Here is an 11,609-nt window from a genome sequence, read left to right as displayed (position 1 = left end):
TCCCACACTCACACAGAAAAGCAGAGACTGACAGATACAGAATTAATCTCACACTCACACACAGTACCTGAGACTGACAGATACAGAATGAATCTCACACTCATATACAGTGCCAGAGACAGACAGATACAGAATGAATCTCACACACAAACACACTATCAGAGACTGAGAGAGACAGAATGAATCCCACACTCACACACAATACCTGAGACTGACAGATACAGAATGAATCCCACACTCACACACTGTAGCACAGACTGACAGATACAGAATGAATCCCACACTCAAACACAGTACCAGAGACTGACAGATACACAATGAATCCCACACTCACACACAGTACCAGAGACTGACAGATACAGTGTGAATCCCACACTCACACAGAGCACCAGAGACTGACAGATACAGAATGAATCCCACACTGACACACAGGACCAGAGACTGACAGATACAGAGTGAAACCCACACTCACACACAGGACCAAAGACTGACAGATACAGAATGAATCCCACACTCACACACAGGACCAGAGACTGACAGATACAGCATGAATCTCACACTCACACACACAGCACCAGAGACTGACAGATACAGAATGAATCCCACAGTCACACACAGCACCAGAGACTGAAAGATACAGAATGAATCCCACACTCACACACAGGACCAGAGACTGACAGATACAGAATGAATCCCACACTCACACACAGTACCAGAGACTGACAGATACACAATGAATCCCACACTCACACACAGTACCAGAGACTGACAGATACAGAATGAATCCCACACTCACACACAGTACCACAGACTGACAGATGCAGAATGAATCCCACACTCACACACAGTACCAGAGACTGACAGATACAGAATGAATCCCACACTAACACACAGTCATAGAGACTGACAGATACAGAATGAATCCTACACTCACACACAGTACCAGAGACTGACAGATACAGAATGAATCCCACACTCACACACAGTACCAGAGACTGACAGATACAGAATGAATCCCACACTCACACACAGTACAGAGACTGACAGATACAGAATGAATCACACACCCACACACAGTGCAGAGACTGACAGATACAGAATGAATCCCACACTCACACACTGTAGCACAGACTGACAGATACAGAATGAATCCCACACTCACACACAGGACCAGAGACTGAAAGAGACAGAATTAATCTCACACTCACACACACTACCTGAGACTGACAGATACAGAATGAATCTCACACTCATATACAGTGCCAGAGACAGACAGATACAGAATGAATCCCACACACAAACACACTATCAGAGACTGAGAGAGACAGAATGAATCCCACACTCACACACAATACCTGAGACTGACAGATACAGAATGAATCCCACACTCACACACTGTAGCACAGACTGACAGGTACAGAATGAATCCCACACTCAAACACAATACCAGAGACTGACAGATACACAATGAATCCCACACTCACACACAGTACCAGAGACTGACAGATACAGAATGAATCCCACACTCAAACACAGTACCAGAGACTGACAGATACACAATGAATCCCACACTCACACACAGTACCAGAGACTGACAGATACACAATGAATCCCACACTCACACACAGTACCAGAGACTGACAGATACAGAATGAATCCCACACTCACACACAGGACCAGAGACTGACAGATACAGAATGAATCCCACACTCACACACAGGACCAGAGACTGACAGATACAGAATGAATCCCACACTCACACACAGTACCAGAGACTGACAGAAACAGAATGAATCCCACACTCACACACAGCACCAGAGACTGACAGATACGGAGTGAAACCCACACTCACACACAGTACCAGAGACTGACAGATACAGAATGAATCCCACACTCACACACAGTACCAGAGACTGACAGGTGCAGAATGAATCCCACACTCACACACAGTACCAGAGACTGACAGATACAGAATGAATCCCACACTCACACACAGTACCAGAGACTGATAGATGCAGAATAAATCCCACACTCACACACAGTACCTGAGACTGACAGATACAGAATGAATCCCACGCTCACACACAGTACCAGAGACTGACAGATACAGAATGAATCCCACACTCACACACAGCACCAGAGACTGACAAATACAGAATGAATCCCACACTCACACACAGGACCAGAGACTGACAGATACAGAATGAATCCCACACTCACACACAGTACCAGAGACTGACAAATACAGAATGAATCTCACACTCATATACAGTGCCAGAGGCTGACAGATACAGAATGAATCCCACACTCACACACAGTACCAGAGACTGACAGATACAGAATGAATCCCACACTCACACACAGCACCAGAGACTGACAAATACAGAATGAATCCCACACTCACACACAGTACCAGAGACTGACAGATACAGAATGAATCTCACACTCACACACAGTACCAGAGACTGACAAATACAGAATGAATCCCACACTCACACACAGTACCAGAGACTGACAGATACACAATGAATCCCACACTCAAACACAGTACCAGAGACTGACAGATACACAATGAATCCCACACTCACACACAGTACCAGAGACTGACAGGTACAGAATGAATCCCACACTCACACACAGTACCACAGACTGACAGATACAGAATGAATCCCACACTCACACACAGTACCAGAGACTGACAGATACAGAATGAATCCCACACTCACACACAGTCATAGAGACTGACAGATACAGAATGAATCCCACACTCACACACAGTACCAGAGACTGACAGATACAGAATGAATCCCACACTCACACACAGTACCAGAGACTGACAGATACAGAATGAATCCCACACTCACACACAGTACAGAGACTGACAGATACAGAATGAATCACACACTCACACACAGTACAGAGACTGACAGATACAGAATGAATCCCACACTCACACACTGTAGCACAGACTGACAGATACAGAATGAATCCCACACTCACACACAGGACCAGAGACTGAAAGATACAAAATGAATCCCACACTCATATACAGTGCCAGAGTATGACAGATACAGAATGAATCCCACACTCACACAGAAAAGCAGAGACTGACAGATACAGAATTAATCTCACACTCACACACAGTACCTGAGACTGACAGATACAGAATGAATCTCACACTCATATACAGTGCCAGAGACAGACAGATACAGAATGAATCTCACACACAAACACACTATCAGAGACTGAGAGAGACAGAATGAATCCCACACTCACACACAATACCTGAGACTGACAGATACAGAATGAATCCCACACTCACACACTGTAGCACAGACTGACAGATACAGAATGAATCCCACACTCAAACACAGTACCAGAGACTGACAGATACACAATGAATCCCACACTCACACACAGTACCAGAGACTGACAGATACAGTGTGAATCCCACACTCACACAGAGCACCAGAGACTGACAGATACAGAATGAATCCCACACTGACACACAGGACCAGAGACTGACAGATACAGAGTGAAACCCACACTCACACACAGGACCAAAGACTGACAGATACAGAATGAATCCCACACTCACACACAGGACCAGAGACTGACAGATACAGCATGAATCCCACACTCACACACAGGACCAGAGACTGACAGATACAGAATGAATCCCACACTCACACACAGTACCAGAGACTGACAGATACACAATGAATCCCACACTCACACACAGTACCAGAGACTGACAGATACAGAATGAATCCCACACTCACACACAGTACCACAGACTGACAGATGCAGAATGAATCCCACACTCACACACAGTACCAGAGACTGACAGATACAGAATGAATCCCACACTAACACACAGTCATAGAGACTGACAGATACAGAATGAATCCTACACTCACACACAGTACCAGAGACTGACAGATACAGAATGAATCACACACTCACACACAGTACCAGAGACTGACAGATACAGAATGAATCCCACACTCACACACAGTACAGAGACTGACAGATACAGAATGAATCACACACCCACACACAGTGCAGAGACTGACAGATACAGAATGAATCCCACACTCACACACTGTAGCACAGACTGACAGATACAGAATGAATCCCACACTCACACACAGGACCAGAGACTGAAAGAGACAGAATTAATCTCACACTCACACACACTACCTGAGACTGACAGATACAGAATGAATCTCACACTCATATACAGTGCCAGAGACAGACAGATACAGAATGAATCCCACACACAAACACACTATCAGAGACTGAGAGAGACAGAATGAATCCCACACTCACACACAATACCTGAGACTGACAGATACAGAATGAATCCCACACTCACACACTGTAGCACAGACTGACAGGTACAGAATGAATCCCACACTCAAACACAATACCAGAGACTGACAGATACACAATGAATCCCACACTCACACACAGTACCAGAGACTGACAGATACAGAATGAATCCCACACTCAAACACAGTACCAGAGACTGACAGATACACAATGAATCCCACACTCACACACAGTACCAGAGACTGACAGATACACAATGAATCCCACACTCACACACAGTACCAGAGACTGACAGATACAGAATGAAACCCACACTCACACACAGTACCACAGACTGACAGATACAGAATGAATCCCACACTCACACACAGCAACAGAGACTGACAGATACAGAATGAATCCCACACTCACACACAGTAGCAGAGACTGACAGATACAGAATGAATCCCACACTCACACACAGTACAGAGACTGACAGATACAGAATGAATCCCACACTCACACACAGCACCAGAGACTGACAGATACAGAATGAATCCCACACTCACACACTGTAGCACAGACTGACAGATACAGAATGAATCCCACACTCACACACAGGACCAGAGACTGAAAGACACAAAATGAATCCCACACTCACACACAGTACTTGAGACTGACAGATACAGAATGAATCCCAAATTCACACACAGTATGAAAGACTGACAGATACAGAATGAATCCCACACTCACACACAGTACCAGAGACTGACAGATACAGAATGAATCCTTCACTCAATCTCAGCACCAGAGACTGACAGATACAGAATGAATTCCACACTGACACACAGGACCAGAGACTGACAGAAACAGAATGAATCCCACACTCACACACAGCACCAGAGACTGACAGATACGGAGTGAATCCCACACTCACACACAGCACCGGAGATTGACAGATACAGAGTGAAACCCACACTCACACACAGTACCAGAGACTGACAGATACAGAATGAATCGCACACTCACACACAGCACCAGAGACTGACAGATACAGAATGAATCTCACACTCACACGCAGCACAAGAGACTGATAGATGCAGAATAAATCCCACACTCACACACAGTACCTGAGACTGACAGATACAGAATGAATCCCACACTCACACACAGCACCAGAGACTGACAAATACAGAATGAATCCCACACTCACACACAGCACCAGAGACTGACACATACAGAATGAATCCCACACTCACACACAGTACCAGAGACTGACAAATACAGAATTAATCTCACACTCACACACAGTACCTGAGACTGACAGATACAGAATGAATCCCACACTCACACACAGTACCAGAGACTGACAGATACAGAATGAATCCCACACTCACACGAAGTACCAGAGAGTGACAGATACAGAATGAATCCCACACTCACACACAGTACCAGAGACTGACAGATACAGAATGAATCCCACACTCACACACAGTACCAGAGACTGACAGATAAAGAATGAATCCCACACTCACACACAGTACCTGAGACTGACAGATACAGAATGAATCTCACACTCATATACAGTGCCAGAGACAGACAGATACAGAATGAATCTCACACACAAACACACTATCAGAGACTGAGAGAGACAGAATGAATCCCACACTCACACACAATACCTGAGACTGACAGATACAGAATGAATCCCACACTCACACACAGTACCAGAGAGTGAAAGATACAGAATGAATCCCACACACACAGAAAACCAGAGACTGACAGATACTGAATGAATCCCACACTCACACACAGCACCAGAGACTGAAAGATACAGAATGAATCCCACACTCACACACAGGACCAGAGACTGACAGATACAGAATGAATCCCACACTCAAACACAGTACCAGAGACTGACAGATACACAATGAATCCCACACTCACACACAGTACCAGAGACTGACAGATACAGAATGAATCCCACACTCACACACACTACCACAGACTGACAGATACAGAATGAATCCCACACTCACACACAGTACCAGAGACTGACAGATACAGAATGAATCCCACATTCACACACAGTACCAGAGACTGACAGATACAGAATGAATCCCACACTCACACACAGTCATAGAGACTGACAGATACAGAATGAATCCCACACTCACACACAGTACCAGAGACTGACAGATACAGAATGAATCCCACACTCACACACAGTCCAGAGACTGACAGATACAGCATGAATCACACACTCACACACAGTACAGAGACTGACAGATACAGAATGAATCCCACACTCACACACTGTAGCACAGACTGACAGATACAGAATGAATCCCACACTCACACACAGGACCAGAGACTGAAAGATACAAAATGAATCCCACACTCATATACAGTTCCAGAGACTGACAGATACAGAATGAACCCCACACTCACACAGAAAAGCAGAGACTGACAGATACAGAATTAATCTCACACTCACACACAGTACCTGAGACTGACAGATACAGAATGAATCTCACACTCATATACAGTGCCAGAGACAGACAGATACAGAATGAATCTCACACACAAACACACTATCAGAGACTGAGAGAGACAGAATGAATCCCACACTCACACACAATACCTGAGACTGACAGATACAGAATGAATCCCACACTCACACACAGTACCACAGACTGACAGATACAGAATGAATCCCACACTCACACACAGCAACAGAGACTGACAGATACAGAATGAATCCAACACTCACACACAGTACCAGAGACTGACAGATACAGAATGAATCCCACACTCACACACAGCACAGAGACTGACAGATACTGAATGAATCCCACACTCACACACTGTAGCACAGACTGACAGATACAGAATGAATCCCACACTCACACACAGGACCAGAGACTGAAAGATACAAAATGAATCCCACACTCACACACAGTACTTGAGACTGACAGATACAGAATGAATCCCAAATTCACACACAGTATGAAAGACTGACAGATACAGAATGAATCCCACACTCACACACAGTACCAGAGACTGACAGATACAGAATGAATCCCACACTCACACACAGTACCAGAGACTGACAGATACAGAATGAATCCCACACTGACACACAGGACCAGAGACTGACAGAAACAGAATGAATCCCACACTCACACACAGCACCAGAGACTGACAGATACGGAGTGAATCCCACACTCACACACAGCACCAGAGACTGACAGATACAGAGTGAAACCCACACTCAAACACAGTACCAGAGACTGACAGATACACAATGAATCCCACACTCACACACAGTGCAGAGACTGACAGATACAGAATGAATCCCACACTCACACACAGTACCAGAGACTGACAGATATAGAATGAATCCCACACTGACACACAGGACCAGAGACTGACAGAAACAGAATGAATCCCACACTCACACACAGCACCAGAAACTGACAGATACGGAGTGAATCCCACACTCACACACAGCACCAGAGACTGACAGATTTTGAATGAATCCCACACTCACACACAGTACCTGAGACTGACAGATACAGAATGAATCTCACACTCATATACAGTGCCAGAGACAGACAGATACAGAATGAATCTCACACACAAACACACTATCAGAGACTGAGAGAGACAGAATGAATCCCACACTCACACACAATACCTGAGACTGACAGATACAGAATGAATCCCACACTCACACACAGTACCAGAGAGTGAAAGATACAGAATGAATCCCACACACACAGAAAACCAGAGACTGACAGATACTGAATGAATCCCACACTCACACACAGCACCAGAGACTGAAAGATACAGAATGAATCCCACACTCACACACAGGACCAGAGACTGACAGATACAGAATGAATCCCACACTCAAACACAGTACCAGAGACTGACAGATACACAATGAATCCCACACTCACACAGTACCAGAGACTGACAGATACAGAATGAATCCCACACTCACACACACTACCACAGACTGACAGATACAGAATGAATCCCACACTCACACACAGTACCAGAGACTGACAGATACAGAATGAATCCCACACTCACACACAGTACCAGAGACTGACAGATACAGAATGAATCCCACACTCACACACAGTCATAGAGACTGACAGATACAGAATGAATCCCACACTCACACACAGTACCAGAGACTGACAGATACAGAATGAATCCCACACTCACACACAGTCCAGAGACTGACAGATACAGAATGAATCACACACTCACACACAGTACAGAGACTGACAGATACAGAATGAATCCCACACTCACACACTGTAGCACAGACTGACAGATACAGAATGAATCCCACACTCACACACAGGACCAGAGACTGAAAGATACAAAATGAATCCCACACTCATATACAGTTCCAGAGACTGACAGATACAGAATGAACCCCACACTCACACAGAAAAGCAGAGACTGACAGATACAGAATTAATCTCACACTCGCACACAGTACCTGAGACTGACAGATACAGAATGAATCTCACACTCATATACAGTGCCAGAGACAGACAGATACAGAATGAATCTCACACACAAACACACTATCAGAGACTGAGAGAGACAGAATGAATCCCACACTCACACACAATACCTGAGACTGACAGATACAGAATGAATCCCACACTCACACACAGTACCACAGACTGACAGATACAGAATGAATCCCACACTCACACACAGCAACAGAGACTGACAGATACAGAATGAATCCAACACTCACACACAGTACCAGAGACTGACAGATACAGAATGAATCCCACACTCACACACAGCACAGAGACTGACAGATACTGAATGAATCCCACACTCACACACTGTAGCACAGACTGACAGATACAGAATGAATCCCACACTCACACACAGGACCAGAGACTGAAAGATACAAAATGAATCCCACACTCACACACAGTACTTGAGACTGACAGATACAGAATGAATCCCAAATTCACACACAGTATGAAAGACTGACAGATACAGAATGAATCCCACACTCACACACAGTGCCAGAGACTGACAGATACAGAATGAATCCCACACTCACACACAGTACCAGAGACTGACAGATACAGAATGAATCCCACACTGACACACAGGACCAGAGACTGACAGAAACAGAATGAATCCCACACTCACACACAGCACCAGAGACTGACAGATACGGAGTGAATCCCACACTCACACACAGCACCAGAGACTGACAGATACAGAGTGAAACCCACACTCAAACACAGTACCAGAGACTGACAGATACACAATGAATACCACACTCACACACAGTGCAGAGACTGACAGATACAGAATGAATCCCACACTCACACACAGTACCAGAGACTGACAGATATAGAATGAATCCCACACTGACACACAGGACCAGAGACTGACAGAAACAGAATGAATCCCACACTCACACACAGCACCAGCGACTGACAGATACGGAGTGAATCCCACACTCACACACAGCACCAGAGACTGACAGATACAGAATGAATCCCACACTCACACACAGGACCAAAGACTGACAGATACAGAATGAATCCCACACTCACACACAGTCATAGAGACTGACAGATACAGAATGAATCCCACACTCACACACAGTACCAGAGACTGACAGATACAGAATGAATCCCACACTCACACACAGTACCAGAGACTGACAGATACAGAATGAATCCCACACTCACACACAGTACAGAGACTGACAGGTACAGAATGAATCCCACACTCACACACAGTCATAGAGACTGACAGATACAGAATGAATCCCACACTCACACACAGTACCAGAGACTGACAGATACAGAATGAATCCCACACTCACACACAGTACCAGAGACTGACAGATACAGAATGAATCCCACACTCACACACAGTCATAGAGACTGACAGATACAGAATGAATCCCACACTCACACACAGTACCAGAGACTGACAGATACAGAATGAATCCCACACTCACACACAGTACCAGAGACTGACAGATACAGAATGAATCCCACACTCACACACAGTACAGAGACTGACAGATACAGAATGAATCACACACTCACACACAGTACAGAGACTGACAGATACAGAATGAATCCCACACTCACACACTGTAGCACAGACTGACAGATACAGAATGAATCCCACACTCACACACAGGACCAGAGATTGAAAGATACAAAATGAATCCCACACTCATATACAGTGCCAGAGACTGACAGATACAGAATGAATCCCACACTCACACAGAAAAGCAGAGACTGACAGATACAGAATGAATCTCACAGTCATATACAGTGCCAGAGACAGACAGATACAGAATGAATCTCACACACAAACACACTATCAGAGACTGAGAGAGACAGAATGAATCCCACACTCACACACAATACCTGAGACTGACAGATACAGAATGAATCCCACACTCACACACTGTAGCACAGACTGACAGATACACAATGAATCCCACACTCAAACACAGTACCAGAGACTGACAGATACACAATGAATCCCACACTCACACACAGTACCAGAGACTGACAGATACAGAATGAATCCCACACTCAAACACAGTACCAGAGACTGACAGATACACAATGAATCCCACACTCACACACAGTACCAGAGACTGACAGATACAGAATGAATCCCACACTCAAACACAGTACCAGAGACTGACAGATACACAATGAGTCCCACACTCACACACAGTACCAGAGACTGACAGATACAGAATGAAACCCACACTCACACACAGTACCACAGACTGACAGATACAGAATGAATCCCACACTCACACACAGCAACAGAGACTGACAGATACAGAATGAATCCCACACTCACACACAGTACCAGAGACTGACAGATACAGAATGAATCCCACACTCACACACAGTACAGAGACTGACAGATACAGAATGAATCCCACACTCACACACAGCACCAGAGACTGACAGATACAGAATGAATCCCACACTCACACACTGTAGCACAGACTGACAGATACAGAATGAATCCCACACTCACACACAGGACCAGAGACTGAAAGATACAAAATGAATCCCACACTCACACACAGTACTTGAGACTGACAGATACAGAATGAATCCCAAATTCACACACAGTATGAAAGACTGACAGATACAGAATGAATCCCACACTCACACACAGTACCAGAGACTGACAGATACAGAATGAATCCCACACTCACACAGAAAAGCAGAGACTGAGAGATACAG

This window comes from Heptranchias perlo, unplaced genomic scaffold (assembly GCF_035084215.1).
Source record: "Heptranchias perlo isolate sHepPer1 unplaced genomic scaffold, sHepPer1.hap1 HAP1_SCAFFOLD_70, whole genome shotgun sequence".
NCBI lineage: Eukaryota > Metazoa > Chordata > Chondrichthyes > Hexanchiformes > Hexanchidae > Heptranchias > Heptranchias perlo.
Note: the sequence above shows the minus strand (reverse complement) of the source record.